Below are 21,327 nucleotides of genomic sequence, written 5' to 3' on the forward strand. Positions count from 1 at the left end.
CCCTCACAGTGAGAATCCCCTCCCCAAGCACAATACAGGATGGTTATCAGATAGTAGGAACGCGTGTGGTGTGACGGATCTCATCGGGTGGGGGCCTTGATCTACTGTAACTCCTTTGAAGAGGGGTGATTCTCTACAGCTGGGGCCATAAACTACATCCGCAGGGCTAGGTGATAGCCTGGGACCGGCCTGGACAATCAGACACAGAGGAAGAGGAGTGTCAGAGGGTGCGGTAGTGAATAGGGTGAAAGGGAGGTGTCGGGCGGGCACAGAGTGTGATACTCAGGGAAGAGCAGCGCAGATGGGGGGAAGTTTATGGCCCATGCATGAGAGAGAGAGCGGGGGTGACCAGTGCGTGGGGGAGATGCTTGCAAGGGTGGGGAGCCATGCTGAGGATCGGCGGCGTGCAGAGAGTGGTTCTGGTCAAGGCATCTAAAATGGCTGCCGTGCACGACAAAAGTGTGGCATTGGAAAAAAGGCAAGATGGCGCAGACAATGTTTATCAATACGGATTAATTTATAACAATTATTTTTAACAATATATTTACTCGCAGTATCAAAATGGCGGTCAACACTTCCTAATTTCCTTCGAATTGAACGTTAACAGAAGTCAAGCGGCAAAAAAAAAAAAAAAAAAACGCTCACGCGCAACCGCTGGAAGACAAGTATCAACATATATGAGCCTCCTCAGAAAACATAAGGGGTCAGGATACGTCTCCCGTACCCCCTTATACCTAGTAATTTAATTAAATCGAAACACAAAATGGCGAATTCACGTTTCACTACCAGTTTGCGACCCGGTTCGCGAACCGAGAAGCGCTTCTACCGCGAAAAATCAAATTTTTATTATTTGCCCCACGGGACCCTTTAATAACCCCAACATCATTCCTAGGGGGTCAAGAGGGGTCTACCTTGCCCCCTTTCATTAAATTCGCCCTTCGTTTTTCTCCTCCTCTTGTCTCTCGATCCTACCGAGAGACAAGATGGTGGCCGCACCGGACTGTTTAGAATGTTGACAGACACCGGAGAGCCAATCAGCTTCGCTACGGAAAGCTCCGTTACTCGAAAAGTACGCGACCTGGAGCGCTATCTGGGACGCTGTCACAGATATATCTGTTTTTTTAAACGTTAATTTCGCAAAATTCACTGGAGCACATATATTGAGACCCAGCAAAGGCACATCGTGCTAACTGTCCCTATAATTTTGCCAAGTTTCGTGTAAATCCATTCAGCCGTTCGAGCTAAAAGTGAGGCCAAAGGCCCTATGGAAAAATGAATGGGAAAAACACGTTTTGGGACCCCCCTTTTTTCTCGGCCCCCTTGACGGAACCCCCCCAAATTTTCAGGGGCTGCTCAGAAACAAAATGTGCCATTTTCCTGAAAATTTCAGCCGATTCCGTCCACAAACGCGAAAGTTATTAGACATAGAATTTTCAAAAGTTCCATAGAGAAATAATCCTAACTATATATACCTACTATCGCCAGTAGGTAATATATATATATGTATATATATATATATATATATATATATATATATATATATATATATATATATATATTCACAGAAACTCCACAACACCTCCGGCAAGCAATCCTGCAACGCCAGCGAGAAAGGAGACGGACCACAGGATCAGGTGCAGTGATTTTATTTTGGCACAGAGCAAAACAGCTACACGTTTTAGGCTACACGAGCCCTTGTTCACACTGCAAGTCTATAAAGTTTCTGTTGCTTTTTTATATGTATACACAAAGGTGCTCACCCATAATAGTGACATCATGCATCACATGGTCATAAAAAGGAAAAACATACTATTAAAGGTATGTTTTCTAATAAATCAACTGGTAGAAATGATTTCATAATTCTTTCAGCATAAATGCAAAACGTATACCTCATAAATGTACTTAGGTTGATAATAACATAACATTAATGGATAAATCCAATATTAACCTTGTCAGACAATTACATTGTATCTGTCTAAATACAAGACAAGTTTCCTCAGACCATAATTGCTGAAAATCATTCCTACCCTCCATGATTATTCTGTACATGGGTAACTTGAGTATGCTATATTCAGCATGACCATATTAAAATGCAAAGTTTGGCAAAGCAGCAAAGCATTTAAAGTGCAGATAGTTGTGCAAAATTTAAGTTCAAAGAAGATATGTTGAATATAATGTGCAAATGCCTGTTTGATTTAAGAAGAGTATCAATATTAATAACTGAAGTCCATTACAGAGCCCTGTAACGGATTTGTTAAGATCATATAAATTACCTTCTAAAATTCATCAAAACAGTAAAAATAGTGCTTTAGAGAATAAAATGAAAAGGGGTTGGGCCAAAGGGAAATAAGAAATGAAAAAAATGAGAATATATAAAGATATATACACAAATATACATATGAGAATTATTTCATTAAAATATTGTATAAAAATATTTCATATAGCAAGACAAGAGATACAAAAAGATGTTCAAATTGATAATATATACACATTATTTAATATCAAAGATATCAAAAATAGTGCAAAAATAGTATAAATATAAAATTTAAATCGATGTGAATATTGATTCAGCTTAAAAGACCATACTGATGTGATATATTGCAATGTCCACCCGTTACGGATCTTCAATATTAGGGAACCCATTTATTAAGAGTTTATGGTATAACACGATTGGGGGAAGCAATAAAAAAGATAATGCATAAGATGTGTATGGAAACTAGCTGTAAACTTAATAATCATCAATTTATATAAAGCTGTGCACTTCCTCAATATTATTCAGTCCATTTGGCCACATACTATCAAATTCTAAAATCATTTTAGTTTCCAGTTGTCGCAGTAAGCGCTCTCGATTGCCTCCTCTTTTGAGTTTAGGAATAGCTCCCACCACATAATATCTAAGACAGTCCAAATCCTTGTTATGGACGTCTTTGAAGTGGCGGGCCACCGGGTAGGCTTGATCGTTATGAAGTATAGCCCTTAAATGTTGCAGTATTCTCACGTGCACCTGTAGCTTTGTACTTCCTACATAATTTAAGCCACAGGTGCACGTGAGAACATATACCGCAAATTCTGTTTGGCAATTAAAATTGCCTCTGATGGGTACTTCATTTCGGCCAAAAGGAGTTGAATAGTTAGTTTTATTAAGACCAGATTTGCAGGCACAGCAACTAGTACATTTCCTAAAACCTCTATTAGTTTGTAGCCAGGACAATTTTTGTTTTGTTTCAGGTGCTGCCTTATCCAAGGTAGACCGCATGTTTCTGGCTCATCTAAAAGTGATGTTTGGAGTGTCAGGGAGTTTGCCATTATGTATTGTGTCAGTTAGGACAATTGGCCAATTTTTATTAATGATGGCTCTTAATTTCCTGTCTTCACTACTAAAAGTTGTAATGAGAAGTGGACACATGTTAACATTGCCTATTTTAGGTGTCACTCCAGAAATCACGCTACTAGGTTCTAGTTGCACACTGATCACATCAGTCTTTTTAAATAAGCTGTCTTTAGATCGTAATTTAGCTTTTTGGATAGCTGTTTGCAAAATAGCGTCAGTGTAGCCACGTGCCTTAAAATGCTTGATCATTTCTTCCACGCATATATATATATATATAGATATATTGGCGCCTCTTTTCAAATTGTCATCTTAAGTATTTGAGATCGTTATTTCGATATGCTCATCCTCTGGGCAGAGAACACACTCTTATAATTCTTTTATTAGTATTCTCTGTAATGTTGACAGTTTTGGCTAAATAGAATGGCTGTGCTCTGCGCTGCTTGTAATTATAATTTGTTGCAATATGCACTTTTATATATATTTTTTTCTGTCTAAGCCAGTTACGATTTTATAACTGTGCAGTCTGTTCCCTACATCTATTGAAGCCTGTATGAGAGGGGAGGGCTATATAATGATCAACTCATGTGGTGCCAAACAGATCGATAAAGCCTGCTGTGCAGGCGAAACGCGTCTCTCCCTTGTTGCGGGGTCGTGTGAGACCTGAATACAATAAATTGGCCTTATTCCTACCTGCCATGTGTACATGCCTCTTCTTGGTTGGAGTAGGATGGATCCTAGAATTCAATTGCAGCGTTGGCGATTAGCGCTGAACATGTACCACCAGTCGGCTTGTGGCTCTGCTTTTGACTGCAGTTTTCCTTGGAGCAGCATGTTTGTGCTTTTTGGTGGAGCCCACATAGAACGCGCCAGGAAATGAAATTGGATGACAGCTTTGGAATTTCAAATGGCGGGGCGGTTTTACGACTGCCAGCACGTACGTCTGTGTTTTGTGGCTAGAAATGCCTTGCCAAAGATACCGGGGTTATCTGTTGACTGGACACTGTAGATGCTGAAGCAGATGCGGTCAGGTTGGTGTGTCATATTGAGTTTATTCACATCAGTCTCCTCCGACCTTGCATTTGTGCCCTTGACTGTGTCAGTTCACGTGATATATTGATTTGTGGGCATTGGAGAAATTTCACTCACAAACGCCTTTTTGATTTTGAATTTGCGGCCCCTTAAAGAAACATTTATTTGATTTACTGGCTGATCTTATGTCAATGACATCCATGTGTGGAACTGGAACATTAACTTTGGTGTTCGGATTTTGATTTAGCAAAACCGTATGAGGGGATTCTGGGACATGTAGTCCAACTACCATAGCAGCAATCACCCGGTGACTGACGTCACGGTTCTGAGAGCACTATGCTCGTGTATTTTGAACCCCATAGATCTATTATGAGCCCCACACTTTTGTTAATATGTTTGAAGCTGTCACTGCATTTGGGAGCTATACTTTATCTTATTTTGTGGGCCGCATCTGTACAATTGGGGAAAGTTGCTTTGCCTAGCGTTGGGTGATGTCCACATACACAAAAGAATTTTACTATTAGCACGTGTTTTACAATATGTTTTATTAATTGAAGATTGAGTGGGCTAAAAATCTTTTGGGAGATTTGGCACGTCTTTTCAAATTGTCATCTTAAGTGTTTGAGATTGGTATTTCGATATGCTCATCCTCTGGGCAGAGAACACACTCTTATAATTCTTTTATTAATATTCTCTGTAATGTTGACAGTTTTGGCTAAATGGAATGGCTGTGCACTGCGCTGCTAATAATTATATTTATATTTATGTATTCGTTGCAATATACACTTTTATATATATTTTTTCCTGTCTAAGCCAGTTACGATTTTATAAATGTGCAGTTTGTTCTCTACATCTATTGAAGCCTGTATGAGAGGGGAGGGCTATATAATGATCAACTCATATGGCGCAAACAGATTGATGAAGCCTGCTGTGCAGGCGAAACGCGTCTCTCCCTTGTTGCCGGGTCGTGTGAGACCTGAATACAATAAATTGGCCTTATTCTTACCTGCCATGTGTACATGCCTCTTCTTGTTTGGAGTAGGATGGATCTTGGAAAATATATATATATATATATATATATATATATATATATATATATATATATATATATATATATATATATATATATATATATCGTCCCACAATTCTAGTCTTCTACCAGAAAAAACGGCCAGCACTCGGGTGAGGTGTTATTCTTTTTTATTTTGTTTCCGAACCCCCTACACCCCCGACAGACGCGTTTCGCTCAAGGCTTCGTCAGTGTCGTTTGTGAACAGACATTTTCGCCATTTTAAACAGTCCGCCTCTGCTGTTAATAGACATAGAAGATGGTACATGGTTTATCTATATGGCGGCCATTATTGAGTGTGCATTTACTCATTTTTCTCTTCCTGTTCCAAAATGGCGACAAATAAAGTGCACCGTGCAAATAGAAAAAGTGTGTTCGACAGTTGACTGTGGTAATTTTAAAGACTACCATATATACATTATTCACATAGAACGCTTGATAGCATTGAACTTCGTTATTTACATTTTTGTGTAAAATATTTACAGTGGTTATGTGGGGGTGTATCCCCAATCTCATTTGCATCATGAATGGGTGCAGAACCGATATTTACAAAAAAATCATTGTCGCTTCTGTCCAACATTTACAAGTATTTCCTAACAAAAAAAAAAAAAATATATATATATATATATATATATATATATATATATATATATATATATATATATATATATATATATATATATATATATATATATATCCAAAAAGCAGTTGCCTGCAGATGAAGGAACCCACAGAGATGTTGTAAATCCGCCTTCTTTATTGATGGGGTGAAAACACAGCACAACAAAAGGGAACTGTTGTCAGCAAATGAAGTCCTTTCCGACGTGTTTCGTGCTTGCCGCACTTCTTCATGGGATGGGCTTTCATTTCAGAGTGACGCTTGGACAATTTGTAAGGCACCAGTTAATGAAAAGTCCCGCCCACAGGGCGTCACCGCCGCTTGGCTTTCTGGTTCTTGTGGTGCCACAGTTATGCTTTAATGAGTTGCCAAGTCTGTCATCCTTACTTATTTAGAAATCCAAGTGGGTTGCGAAAACAGGGCTCCTGAAGTCCGTGTGAATCACTTCCCCCATAGGCACATCTCCCCCAGCGCCGACTCGAACCTAATCGTGCCAGCAGGGCTGCACAGCGTGCAGCAGGGTTCACAACGCGGCTCAGGCGGTGCCGCAAACAATCCAAAAAGCAGTTGCCTGCAGATGAAGGAACCCACAGAGATGTTGTAAATCCGCCTTCTTTATTGATGGGGTGAAAACACAGCACAACAAAAGGGAACTGTTGTCAGCAAATGAAGTCCTTTCCGACGCGTTTCGTGCTTGCCGCACTTCTTCATGGGATGGGCTTTCATTTCAGAGTGACACTTGGACAATTTGTAAGGCACCAGTTAATGAAAAGTCCCGCCCACAGGGCGTCACCGCCGCTTGGCTTTCTGGTTCTTGTGGTGCCACAGTTATGCTTTAATGAGTTGCCAAGTCTGTCATCCTTACTTATTTAGAAATCCAAGTGGGTTGCGAAAACAGGGCTCCTGAAGTCCGTGTGAATCACTTCCCCCATAGGCACATCTCCCCCAGCGCCGACTCGAACCTAATGGTGCCAGCAGGGCTGCACAGCGTGCAGCAGGGTTCACAACGCGGCTCAGGCGGTGCTGCAAACAATCCAAAAAGCAGTTGCCTGCAGATGAAGGAACCCACAGAGATGTTGTAAATCCGCCTTCTTTATTGATGGGGTGAAAACACAGCACAACAAAAGGGAACTGTTGTCAGCAAATGAAGTCCTTTCCGACGCGTTTCGTGCTTGCCGCACTTCTTCATGGGATGGGCTTTCATTTCAGAGTGACGCTTGGACAATTTGTAAGGCACCAGTTAATGAAAAGTCCCGCCCACAGGGCGTCACCGCCGCTTGGCTTTCTGGTTCTTGTGGTGCCACAGTTATGCTTTAATGAGTTGCCAAGTCTGTCATCCTTACTTATTTAGAAATCCAAGTGGGTTGCGAAAACAGGGCTCCTGAAGTCCGTGTGAATCACTTCCCCCATAGGCACATCTCCCCCAGCGCCGACTCGAACCTAATCGTGCCAGCAGGGCTGCACAGCGTGCAGCAGGGTTCACAACGCGGCTCAGGCGGTGCCGCAAACAATCCAAAAAGCAGTTGCCTGCAGATGAAGGAACCCACAGAGATGTTGTAAATCCGCCTTCTTTATTGATGGGGTGAAAACACAGCACAACAAAAGGGAACTGTTGTCAGCAAATGAAGTCCTTTCCGACGCGTTTCGTGCTTGCCGCACTTCTTCATGGGATGGGCTTTCATTTCAGAGTGACGCTTGGACAATTTGTAAGGCACCAGTTAATGAAAAGTCCCGCCCACAGGGCGTCACCGCCGCTTGGCTTTCTGGTTCTTGTGGTGCCACAGTTATGCTTTAATGAGTTGCCAAGTCTGTCATCCTTACTTATTTAGAAATCCAAGTGGGTTGCGAAAACAGGGCTCCTGAAGTCCGTGTGAATCACTTCCCCCATAGGCACATCTCCCCCAGCGCCGACTCGAACCTAATCGTGCCAGCAGGGCTGCACAGCGTGCAGCAGGGTTCACAACGCGGCTCAGGCGGTGCCGCAAACAATCCAAAAAGCAGTTGCCTGCAGATGAAGGAACCCACAGAGATGTTGTAAATCCGCCTTCTTTATTGATGGGGTGAAAACACAGCACAACAAAAGGGAACTGTTGTCAGCAAATGAAGTCCTTTCCGACGCGTTTCGTGCTTGCCGCACTTCTTCATGGGATGGGCTTTCATTTCAGAGTGACGCTTGGACAATTTGTAAGGCACCAGTTAATGAAAAGTCCCGCCCACAGGGCGTCACCGCCGCTTGGCTTTCTGGTTCTTGTGGTGCCACAGTTATGCTTTAATGAGTTGCCAAGTCTGTCATCCTTACTTATTTAGAAATCCAAGTGGGTTGCGAAAACAGGGCTCCTGAAGTCCGTGTGAATCACTTCCCCCATAGGCACATCTCCCCCAGCGCCGACTCGAACCTAATCGTGCCAGCAGGGCTGCACAGCGTGCAGCAGGGTTCACAACGCGGCTCAGGCGGTGCAGCAAACAATCCAAAAAGCAGTTGCCTGCAGATGAAGGAACCCACAGAGATGTTGTAAATCCGCCTTCTTTATTGATGGGGTGAAAACACAGCACAACAAAAGGGAACTGTTGTCAGCAAATGAAGTCCTTTCCGACGCGTTTCGTGCTTGCCGCACTTCTTCATGGGATGGGCTTTCATTTCAGAGTGACGCTTGGACAATTTGTAAGGCACCAGTTAATGAAAAGTCCCGCCCACAGGGCGTCACCGCCGCTTGGCTTTCTGGTTCTTGTGGTGCCACAGTTATGCTTTAATGAGTTGCCAAGTCTGTCATCCTTACTTATTTAGAAATCCAAGTGGGTTGCGAAAACAGGGCTCCTGAAGTCCGTGTGAATCACTTCCCCCATAGGCACATCTCCCCCAGCGCCGACTCGAACCTAATCGTGCCAGCAGGGCTGCACAGCGTGCAGCAGGGTTCACAACGCGGCTCAGGCGGTGCCGCAAACAATCCAAAAAGCAGTTGCCTGCAGATGAAGGAACCCACAGAGATGTTGTAAATCCGCCTTCTTTATTGATGGGGTGAAAACACAGCACAACAAAAGGGAACTGTTGTCAGCAAATGAAGTCCTTTCCGACGCGTTTCGTGCTTGCCGCACTTCTTCATGGGATGGGCTTTCATTTCAGAGTGACGCTTGGACAATTTGTAAGGCACCAGTTAATGAAAAGTCCCGCCCACAGGGCGTCACCGCCGCTTGGCTTTCTGGTTCTTGTGGTGCCACAGTTATGCTTTAATGAGTTGCCAAGTCTGTCATCCTTACTTATTTAGAAATCCAAGTGGGTTGCGAAAACAGGGCTCCTGAAGTCCGTGTGAATCACTTCCCCCATAGGCACATCTCCCCCAGCGCCGACTCGAACCTAATCGTGCCAGCAGGGCTGCACAGCGTGCAGCAGGGTTTACAACGCGGCTCAGGCGGTGCCGCAAACAATCCAAAAAGCAGTTGCCTGTGGGCGGGACTTTTCATTAACTGGTGCCTTACAAATTGTCCAAGCGTCACTCTGAAATGAAAGCCCATCCCATGAAGAAGTGCGGCAAGCACGAAACGCGTCGGAAAGGACTTCATTTGCTGACAACAGTTCCCTTTTGTTGTGCTGTGTTTTCACCCCATCAATAAAGAAGGCGGATTTACAACATCTCTGTGGGTTCCTTCATCTGCAGGCAACTGCTTTTTGGATTGTTTGCGGCACCGCCTGAGCCGCGTTGTGAACCCTGCTGCACGCTGTGCAGCCCTGCTGGCACGATTAGGTTCGAGTCGGCGCTGGGGGAGATGTGCCTATGGGGGAAGTGATTCACATGGACTTCAGGAGCCCTGTTTTCGCAACCCACTTGGATTTCTAAATAGGTAAGGATGACAGACTTGGCAACTCATTAAAGCATAACTGTGGCACCACAAGAACCAGAAAGCCAAGCGGCGGTGACGCCCTGTGGGCGGGACTTTTCATTAACTGGTGCCTTACAAATTGTCCAAGCGTCACTCTGAAATGAAAGCCCATCCCATGAAGAAGTGCGGCAAGCACGAAACGTGTCGGAAAGGACTTCATTTGCTGACAACAGTTCCCTTTTGTTGTGCTGTGTTTTCACCCCATCAATAAAGAAGGCGGATTTACAACATCTCTGTGGGTTCCTTCATCTGCAGGCAACTGCTTTTTGGATATATATATATATATATGTATGTATGTATAAAAACATCTTCCTCTTACAGAAGAATGAATCACACTCACAAAGTGGTGATGAAGAGCATTTATTTGTTGTATCATACAGGCGTCCCTAATGCGTTTCACTCTCACAGGCTTGTTCACAGGTGTAGATCCTGACAATCCATTAAAGCAGCAGGTGACCACAAGAAGTTTGCACAAGTACATTTTGGCCCATAGTGGACTCCCAGGTGGGTTACTGTTCCAGTGCATGCTGGAGCTGGTGGTTCCAAACAGTACAGTAAAAAAATCCTCCATTGGGAAATGTCATTTTTTTGCCATGTTTGTGCTTTGTATCTCAATTAACCAGCCCATCTTTGTTTCGCTTCAGTCCGGCTTTAGGGGCTGTGCAGACCCACGCGACAGCAAGCCGCAGCAGAAGCCTTTCTTATGCCGCTTTTCAGTGTCTGCATGTGGGTCCTCTTTTGGGGACAAATAGGCACTCTATCCGGTGGTGCGTCTTCTGCGGTAGAACCACACCACTCGTATTTAAAAGAACACCTTCCTCTTACAGAAAAACAAATCACTCTCACAAAGTGGCAATAAAAAGCTTTTATTTGTTTTATTGCACTGGCATAAAGCATTACGCTCTCATAAGCTTTTTCATAGGTGTAGATACTGACACTCCGGTAAAGCCGCAGACAACCACTAGCAGCTTGCAATATTGTGGAGAAGTGTGGCTCAAGTGGTTGGAGCGGCAGACCCTGATGCAGAGGTCTGGCCCGGACCAGGGTTCAATTCCCCGCTGCGGAGCTCCAACACCCCTCCACCCACTGTTGAGAGGCGCCATAGTGGCAGGAGCACCAGGCCTGCCACACACCAATAGGAACTGCTGCCAAATGACTATTACACACAGGGGAGAAATAGGGACAGCAACAGTGTTGCATTTGCTGTTATTGCACTAAAATTGTTGCACTATGATTTCAACATGTGCATTGGATTGGGAGAGTTCATTTTGTTTATTTGGATGTGTGACATTGTTGCTATTGGGAATTAAACACATTAGCAAAGGCTTAAGTTGTCATTGTATCATTATTACTCACCTAGAAGTAGTTGCGCATGATCTTATCATGCCTCTGTCGCCCAGCTGCAGCAACAGCTACGCCAGCTTGCATGTGTACAGGTCCAGGTCCCTCCACATCGGAGGATTCTGAGTCACTCGACTCCATTGGTGTCCCTTTCCTGGTTGCAATGTTGTGCAGCATGGCACAAGCTACTACAATTTTACAGCACGTTTCAGGGCTGTATAGGAGGGCTCCTCCAGTTTTATGAATGCATCTGAATCTGCTCTTCAATATGCCAAATTTCTATCGATGGTGCCTCTTGTTGAAATGTGTGCCCGGTTGTAGCGCCGCTCCCCAGCAGTGGCAGGATTTAGGTAGGGTGTCAGAATGAAATCCCAGACTGCATAGGCACTGTCCCCTGTGGGTGGAAATGTTTAAAGGTCAGTCACTGTAATGCACATGCTGGCCATTAGAAATATGGGCTGTCATTGTGTGCTTTTACCTAGTAGGTATCCCTCTCCAAATTCACCTCTTGAGAGTCTACGGTATAGCCTACTGTGATGGAATATGATGGCGTCATGTGTGCTTCCAGGATACTTTGCCACTATGTCGGTGATTATGTTTTTGGCATCACACACCATCTGTATGTTAAGTGAGTGGTAGCATTTCCTGTTCCGGAATACATACTCTATGTTTGAGGGGGGTGAAATGGCAACATGTGTCCCATCTATACATCCTATGACATGGGGGAATTGGGCAATGTTGTAAAAGTCCTGCTTGGTCTGTGCTAGTTCCTGTGGAGTGCTGGGGAAGTGTATGTGGTGTTGCATCCTATGTGTCATGGCGTCGAGGAACGCATGAAAGAAGTGCAACAGGGCACTTTGTGACAGCCCTCCTGCTGAGGCTATGACCCCCTGAAAAGTACCTGAGGCCAGCAGGTGTAGTGAACACAGGACCTGGATGTGTGTGGTTATGGCTTGTGTCCTGCGGGTGGGGTGTTCTAGGTGGGGCCTGAGTTCCTCAATTAAATCAAGTATGCTCTCTTCCTCCAGTCTGTAATGGGTGTAGATGTCCTCCTCAGTGCGCTGGAAGATGGTGGTGCGCAAACGGAATATCCTCTCCTGCCGTCTCCTCCTCTGCGCCACAGCTCTCAGTCTTCGCCTCCTCACTATCATGTAGAGCCCGGACATTGTGGATAACAGTGTGTTGCATTCTGGGCTTCATTTTATACTTTGCACCTGGTTACCACCTGCTCCCACTTGATGGTAATTGCGATTCCTTAATTTGCGATTTTCCTTAAATCGCTATTAGCGAATGGTTGATACATTCCATTGCGAATTCTTAATTGCGATTTCCAGATTAGCGATTTTCGCTAACCGGTTTCTGCGCAAATTTGTAATTCGCTATGGAATTCGCAATTTAACACTTTCTCAAGGTTTGGAACTCGCTAAATAGCGATTCCTTCTTTTGCATGCATTTTCGCCTTCATACATTGGGATGTCGCAAACGCTATTTTTAGCGATTCGCAGCGTTTGCGACAGGATTTTTGCTTCATACATATGGCCCTTAGGCACCAAAAATGTCCTCCACAACTGAGGAAAATATTTTGCCTCAGACTCAGTTTGGCGAAGTCAGAATAAGTTATATCTTAACAAACCTATTCGTGGGTCAATAGAAGTCTGCCTACGTGTGGTGCAATGATTTCAAGGTGATTATGGTGTCGTAGTGATCTTTTGTTGAGGTGCTAAGGAGGTGACTGCACTCACAGCAGAGTTACAGTTTTCTTGGTGCAGTGTGACAATGAAAGGTTATGAATGCAATAAACCTATCTACTGTATAATTTTTATGGTTTGCACATAGGAACTTAATTAAATATTACTGTATCATGCACATTAGCATTTTCAAAAATTACCTTTTTATTCCAAAACGTTCATTTTTAAACTCGAAGTAAGGGTGCTAATTAAAAATAATTGCAAGTGACAGGAATATAAACCCAATTTGCTGCAAAGCAAATGTTTCAACGGACCTCTGCAGCTGCTTCTAAGAGGTGAAGGTGATCTGTGACTTTTTCTAGCACGAGGTACTACTGTCAGCTTCCTTGTGCACCAATCTGCAGAATATAACAAGTATAATGTTGAGATCAGTGTACATAGGGCAACATTCCCTATGTATGAATAAAATGTTTTCCATTTACCAGCAACTAGATTTATGATTGTGTTCTATATTTATGATTCTTATTATTATTTTTAATTTTGAGTATTTCATGTAACACTTACTTGATCCGGTGAGAACGTTTTTATTGCAGGAGGCGTTAAACAAGAGGTGCTTTATAAAGAATATTATTGTTTGTATGTTACGAGTTGGATTACATAACCCAGGATGTGATGTGGAGGTCATAGTGGTGGTATTTAAGTGCACAGCATTTTTATACATCTCACATATTTAAACTTTACGGTGGTGGAGATAGGATCATCTGCCAATCACAGAATTTTTGTTCAAGTACTGAAGGAGGGATGCAAAGTAAACAAATAGGCTATATGTTTGTGTACAATTTGGGGGATGGAAGAACCACTGTAACTCTAGAGCTCTGGTTCCTCCACCCCACTTAGAGTGTGGGAACAACTGAATTGCATCTAGAAAAGCCCCAGTGGCTCGACTGCCACAAGGTTGCTAACTTTCATTCATTGGAAGGCTTGCTTTGTACATATTTTTCCAGGCAGGGCACAGTGATCCAAAACAATAGCCCCTATGTTCGTGTCAAAGTCATTGATTTGTTTGATCTTCACAATAAACTCCTGCTTTGGGATTTATCTGAGTGAAAAAAAGGTGCTGAGAGGCTGAAACAAAATTGCGATTTGCTTACCAATCAGCTCTGCTGAAAGTGCATCCACCCTAACGGGGCAGTTTATTATGGCAGCTAAGAGGGTGGAGGCCAGGACTTACACAATCGCTTCTGGAAATTGCTATATCCACATCAAGTTATCTCATAAATCTGACTCTCACTATTACTGTCCAATAATTTACACTGGACTTTCAGAGGCAAAGGTTCAGCTATTGAATAAATAGATTATTATGCATTAATGCTGGAAGATATCATTAATCTTCCAAAGTAACAGGCAATTGCTGCTTTGCATAAGAGAGTGTCATGCAAGCAGATAATTACTGACTAGAAAGCCATTACTAATCACCACTGCAGAAAAACGAAGAAGGTCTGATGTCCAACTCTGGCCTGCCAATTCACCCCTTCCCACTGTGTGCCACACAATATCTGCTCCCTTCACATGTTCACCCATTGAAGAGCTAATATAACACATGTTAGGCAAGGTGAGCTGGAAGACCATGCACTCTGTTATCATCTTTCCTTTGGAAGCTCTAAGGAGTTGATGTCCTTTAAGAGGTGTAAAAACATTCCAGGACTTCAGTGGGATTCTCTGCAACCGTTAGGGGGAAAAGGAGGTGGATCGGAGGGAGGGGTGGGGCAAAAGGGCCTCGCAGGCAGTTGTGTACATTGAGTGCTGCAGCCTCAAAGGCCAAGCCCCATTCTCAGAATGTGAATTTTATTTGAAATTGGCAGGTCTGCCAACGACTTGAATTTCAAAGGGGTACATGCCACCCGAACCTGAGAACGCCAGAAACACAGAAACAAACTGTGATTGTGTGCTCGATTAACCAGATACAACTCCTACTTGCATACATCACATTTTACCTTTAGGGTCACCCTCATAGGTCTGTTATCCCTGTGCAGGTACTGACAGTAGGTATCCAGATGCACTGTCAGCGTCCTGAATAATTATTCAAACAAAGCAATACACATATCTGGGAGGAATATGATTATCTATCAAAAAAGCCAATTAGGTCAATAGAATTAAGGATAGAATGTACACTTTAAATTTGATTCCAACAAACCAGTAAATGCAACGTATTTACCTTCAAGTGGAAATGGATCAGTGGCAGAATATAAAAAACACAAATATTGTGTGGACAGAATATCGTGCTCAAAATATTGAGGACAAGAATATGGAGGAGGTAAATGCAAATAGGTAAGTATAAATTTACTAAACTTAACTCCAGATCTACGTACCTTGAAGATATACATGTCTACAAGGCACTTATATGTGGAATTATATATATATAGTAAAACCTTACTTACCCATAGAAAATGACCTTCATGATATTCTTGCCCTCGATATTTTTGATACAATATTCTGTCCACTCGATATTTGTGTTTCCACAGCAGATTGACCATTTCCTTTTGTAATTACAACTTGATGTGTGCAAAATGAAATGGCAATGCAGACCAGTGCAGTCAATGTGTAGTGGCAGTGTGAATAGACACCTTGTGATGCCTTCTACACCAAACAGGACCGAGGGGATGAATTGCCAACGAAACACGTGTAGTTTCCTTGCTGATCATTCAAATAAATGGATGCATAACGTTGACAGTAATATGATTATCTACTGGGAAAATCAAATAGGTTAAAGGAAAAGGATTAACTATTTAAGATTTGGTATTTTTTACCTTTAATTGTTTGAAATATCTTTATTCGGCAATTTTATCACCATAAAAGAGCACATATACATATACAATTCACATTTACCAATAAAAATTTGTAAAATACATAAGAACAGGGAGATCTCATTTTGATAGATTTACAACACAACCAGATTAGTATCGACCAGTAGGGCCCCCCGGGGTTTTAATAAACGGGAGCGTATCCGCCATGCATTTCCCAAAAATTTGGCCACCCCACAGATCATGAGGGCAGACGAAGAGTCTGTAGAGAGGACACGGAGTGCCTGTTTATGGCACCTCAGCCCTAATTCCCTACAGACCGGTTTCAGCCAAAGCTTCCTCGCCCCTTTATAGGCTGGGCATGCAAACAACAGGTGGGCCACCGATTCCTTGGGGGCCGCACAGCCGGGGCATGTACGTGAGAGGGCATCAGAGGCCGACCAACTTGCCGTGAAATCAAGTACTGGAAGCGTCCCATAGCGCAGTTTCAGGTACAGCGATCGATCCCACGGTTTAGTTATTAGGTCTAAAAAGGGTTCCAATTTCCTTACACTCTTAATTGATAAAAATTTGTCCGTAAGTGAACCCACATTCGTAGCCCTCGTGGCCTCACTCTGGACCCAATCCCAATAAAGTTTTTTAATAACGGCTTTGGGTGGCGGGGATTGAGACTCCCATGCCTCTCTTAGACCCAGGTTGATGGCCAAATCCTTCAGTTTTTTTAGCCATCCTATTTTATTACCTGTGTCCAGCAAGAGTAGATCATCCATCCCTTCTGCATACTTAGCCAGCTCCTCAGTTCTTCTTAGTCGAGACCAGAAGAGCAGCGGGCGAAGCCTCACCAGGTCTTTTAACGTTCTTCTGCCCAAATCTAGTCTTAGGGGGATCATTGGTGTTGAAGCAGGGAGAGCAGCCACTTTCCTAAAGAAATTATTTTCTGCCACCATCAAATCTGTAACCCCTTCAAACCCCCAAAGTTCGGAGCCATATAATGCTGAAGGAAGAATCTGACCCTCATAGATGGCCATAACTGGAGAAACCGGTTTACTAGAAGATTCCCGGAGTTCCTTCAGCGTCACCCCGGAAACTCTATGATGACTAAGGAGCATTTTGGAAAGATGATCTTTCCAGGTCATACGGCTGTTTATCCGGACTCCAAGATAATCAAAAGATGTGACCAGCTCAAGGGGGGCACTATTGAGCACGAGGTGATTTTTAAATCTTTTGGAGGGGGCAAAAGCCATCAATTTGGTTTTTGAAGTGTTAATGGTTAAGCCTCGAGTAGTACAAAAGGAGCTAAACAGGTTCAAGAGTTTTTGTAAGCCCACCGGGGATTTAGAGATTAATAGGGTATCGTCCGCGAAGAGAAGTGTGGGGATTTTCTCCCCCGCCAGGGATGGGGCATCCGTCTCTTCCCCCTTCAGATGATCCACAACTCCGTTTACAAATAGGGAGAAGAGGGTCGGAGCCATAACACAACCCTGGCGTACTCCTCTCCGCACAGGGATCTTATCTGTTAATTGTCCCTGCGATCCCCATCTAACCCGCGCATAATTCCCCTCATGCAGCTTCGTTATTATATGCAGAAGGCTACTGGGAAACCCCATTTCGCCAAGTATTTGCCAGAGTTTTGCACGAGGGACCAGGTCGAAAGCAGTCTTGAGATCTATGAAGGCCATATACAAACTGCCTTTCTTGATGGTAACCGCCTTCCAATAGATTGCAAAAAAGCGAAAGACCTGGTCCATCGTGCCAACCTTCTTTCTAAACCCCGCCTGCAAGTGGGAGAGAACACTAGCCTCCTCTATCCAGTCGTCAACTCTCGAGATGATGACCCTGCCAACCACTTTCTGGATGATGTCAATCAGACTAATGGGTCTGTAGTTCGCAGGGTCATCTCTTGCCCCCTTCTTGTGCACAGTAACTACCTCGGCTCCTTTCCAGGAGTCTGGTACTTGATGACCCCTCGTGATCAGATTCATAATACTGGCAATTAGTTTGGCCCAAACTTCTGGCTCAGCCTTCAGCAGATCTCCGGGGATCCCATCCTGCCCGGCGGCTTTCTTAGGGGTAAGGCGTCTGATTGCCAATAATACTTCTGAGGGCGAAAATAACAGATCTGTATCGTCCAGTTTTACCCCATCACCCAACCCATTCACCCCCAAACTAGATATTTCCTCTATGCCGCCATATAGGGATGAAAAGTGAGTAAACCATTGCTGGCTAGTTATATGTACAGCCAGTGGTTGCGATTTACCCTGCCTTGTTTTGTTAATCAAATCCCAAAAGAGGTTCGAGTTCTTACTGCTCACAGCCAAGGAGAGTTCCTGCCAATGCCGTTCCTCCCACTCCCGTTTGGCCAGAACTAGTGCTTTCAGATAATCCCCTCTGGCCGCTCTAACCAGCAAAGGGTCACCCGAAAGCAGAGCTCTTGTCAGATTTTTCCTAGAGCTCTTACAATGTTCAGTGTACCAAGGTTTGCAAAGAGTAGACGGCATAACCGGAACCCTATTACCTTTCCCCTTGGAAGTAAAGAATTGGCCCACTTGGTCTATTGTTGATTTATAGACAGAATCAAGTAAGGGGTGATGGTGATCAGTAGGGCGGTTGTCTCCCTCCCAGATCTCTAATTTAGAGGACAGACCCTCAATCAGGGTCCTAATACTATCCATCTCGTCCTCCCCTAGGTTGGCCTTATCCCATTTTAATCTGCGGTTGTTACTACATGGGACCACCTCTTTAGATATTTTTAAGGAGTCACTCACCCCCCTGACATTAAGACCCCCCCAATTGAACTTACAGCACAAGGGGTTGTGGTCACTATCCTGACTAGGAGAGACCTTCATGTCAATGAGGTCCGCCCAGAATCCAACATTCAATAAGATGTAATCTATTCGGGACGGGCCTGATAGTCTGTTAAAGGTCACTGCCCCTGACTGGTCGGATAAAGTCCTACCATTAAGGGCTCTTAGTTTAAAATCCCTAGTCAGTGCGTTCAATTGAATAACCTTAGGTGACCATTTCTTAATAGTGGGGAGGGAGAGCGTTGGAATGGACCATTTCGAATCCTCCTCTTCAATTCCCAAAGGGTCATCCCCAAGGAGGGGTTCAAAAGTACAGTTGAAATCACCCCCCACAAGGATTTTAGCCGAACAAGAGCAGTTGGCTAAGGCCATTTCAAGGGCTGATAGAGTCAAAGAGGTAGAGTCACCCGGTGTCCCTCTAACGTAAACATTGAATAGGTCAAGCCTGGCTGCATCCTCCCGTCCTCTCACCGAAAGGTGGAGTATGTCATTACAGTCCACATTGTGGCGTGTGACCCCCCAGTTCAGGTCTATTTTTAACCAAACAATGAGCCCACCCGCTGGTCTGCCCTTACCTCTACTTACAGCAGGCACAAAGTGGGTGGAAAACCCCGATTTGTGCAGCGGGACTAAGCTCCATGTTTCCTGGAAGAGGCAAACTTCAAACTGCTCAATGAATGTATGCCACTCCGGGATGTCGAGCTTCCTCTTTAACCCGGCAATGTTCCATGATAGAAGGTTTATTACCCGTTGTCCTCTGGGAAAAGAAATGCTACCCACCACAGTCGGACTCTCATCAGCCGCCCTACTCGTATGATTCCCCTCCTCACTAACCGGTGAGGTAGTGGATATAGGGCAACCATCCATAATAGGTGGAGGCCCGGCTAGCCCAGAATCTTCATTAATTACGTTGGGTATTGCCGTATGGGCGGTAGGTAAACTAACTACTCCTGCTACTGTGGACCCTCCGTTTAATCCAGTATCCTCTGCTCCCGAAAGTTCATACTCACCCCCCCCGAGCCCCAGACTTCAATCGCAGTCTTCCAGCCCTGACAGCTGAGAAAACCGATTGTAAGTATCCAACGGGGTAAAAGGTATTAGGTGGTTCATCCTAGAGCCCATGTTCAGTGAATATCTATTAGGAACCGTAGACCAAGCGGTATGAAGGTCGGGCATCCTGATGGACTGGTGCCCATACTGGGGATAATTATTAGTATAGGAATTTATAAGGGGCGGCCTGAACGACCGAGATCTCTTGTCGTATTTAGTACTAGTTACATCAAACCTGGGGTAAAAGAATGTTAAAGCCCGTGGGGTGATGCCAGTTTCTCCATTCCCAGGTGGCCAGTTTAAGATATAATCAACTGCCCGCGGGTCTCTAAAATTAACCACTACTAAGTCCCCCTCTATATTTTTCGTAGTACTCCCCAGCCAATTAATCCTTCTGACATGGACTATGTCCCCATCTATATTCGGAGCTATCGGAATATGCATCCTCAACCAGTGGATGATTTTATTCTTAAGGTCAACATAACCCTCCTTCTTATTACCTATTAGCGGTGGCACCCCCGATAAAACCACAACGTAGGGCACAGCTTCTGGGGGGATCTCGACTTGTGGAACCCTTTTATGAGCAGATCTACTATTTTCACCGCCCTTGACTGTATTTTGGATGTTGCTAATCGGAGCCTTTAAGAGTGGTTTAGAGGGGGCGGCACCAGATGCAGTAGCTGTTGCCTTTGAATGTTTAGACGGCAATAAGTTTTGTGGAGGGGGGTCAACTCTACCCTGGGGCTGGCTAGTTTGCTTAATCGGGGCGGGGACAGAAGAGATTCCAGGTTTCGTTGAGGGTTTAATAGGAGGGGGCCCTGTCAAGGATATAGACTGCACCACCCCATTCCCTTTGTTAACAGTGGCAGTGGACAAACTAGTTATAGCAGCTTCCAAGATGGTTAATCTAATTTCAACCCTCTTGATAGACTCATTAATAGGGCGGAGAAGAGATCTCAACAAAAATTCCAAATTCCCTGTTGCTGGAGAGGGAAGTTGGGGTGAAATAGCAGATGGCATTGCACCATTGTTGTCAATTGGAGCCACGTCATGTGTATCCACTACAGCAGGGCAGAGAGTCGGTATAGCCTCACCCTGTGGTGTTTGATCCTGCTCTACAACTGCTGGGGCCTCACGTATAGAAAGAGTATTAGGCCCTTTACCAAAATCGGTGTGCGATGTTTTGGCTGTGCCTAATGCCACCCTATGTTTCTTCCTTCTTTTACTGGGGGGAGGGCGGTGAATCTGGACTACAGATAAGGACTTTTTTTTTTGTTGTTTGTGTTTAGAAATCTCTATAACACGGCTACTGCTAGGGGTGGGTGAGACACTTACAATGTCCTCTGAGGGCAAAGAGGGGGTAGCTACAAAGTCTCGAAATAACAAGGGTACTCCGTCTTGGCTAGTGTTAACCTCGCTCAAATCAATCAAATCAGTCGAATCACCTTCCCGGTTCAGTACATGGAGACTATCGGAGAGGGGTCTGGATTTCATATTCTCAACTGAGCGGCGCCGCTCTGCCCTGCGCTCAGCTAAGGTAGCGTCCTTTTCCCCCTCAGTCTTCTTAGAAAAGTAATTCTCCAGTGAGCCATTACGTAATTTAGGGATTTTACCCGGAGTAGCCTCCTCTGTTGCCATGTCCCTCTTGTATCGGGACACTATCCTCCAAACCGCAAAATGTAAGGGGTCTGGCCCAGCCCGGCCTCCTGCGGCCCCGGA

General features: G+C 44.3%; 1 protein-coding gene across 1 annotated transcript in view; it reads left to right on the forward strand.

Moving 5' to 3' along the window:
- HTR1E (5-hydroxytryptamine receptor 1E) overlaps window positions 1-21,327 on the forward strand; it is a 1,214,090-nt gene that overhangs the window by 161,294 nt on the left and 1,031,469 nt on the right. The gene's annotated exons all lie outside the window — the stretch shown is intronic.

Source organism: Lissotriton vulgaris, chromosome 6, assembly GCF_964263255.1.
Source record: "Lissotriton vulgaris chromosome 6, aLisVul1.2, whole genome shotgun sequence".
Taxonomy (NCBI): domain Eukaryota; kingdom Metazoa; phylum Chordata; class Amphibia; order Caudata; family Salamandridae; genus Lissotriton; species Lissotriton vulgaris.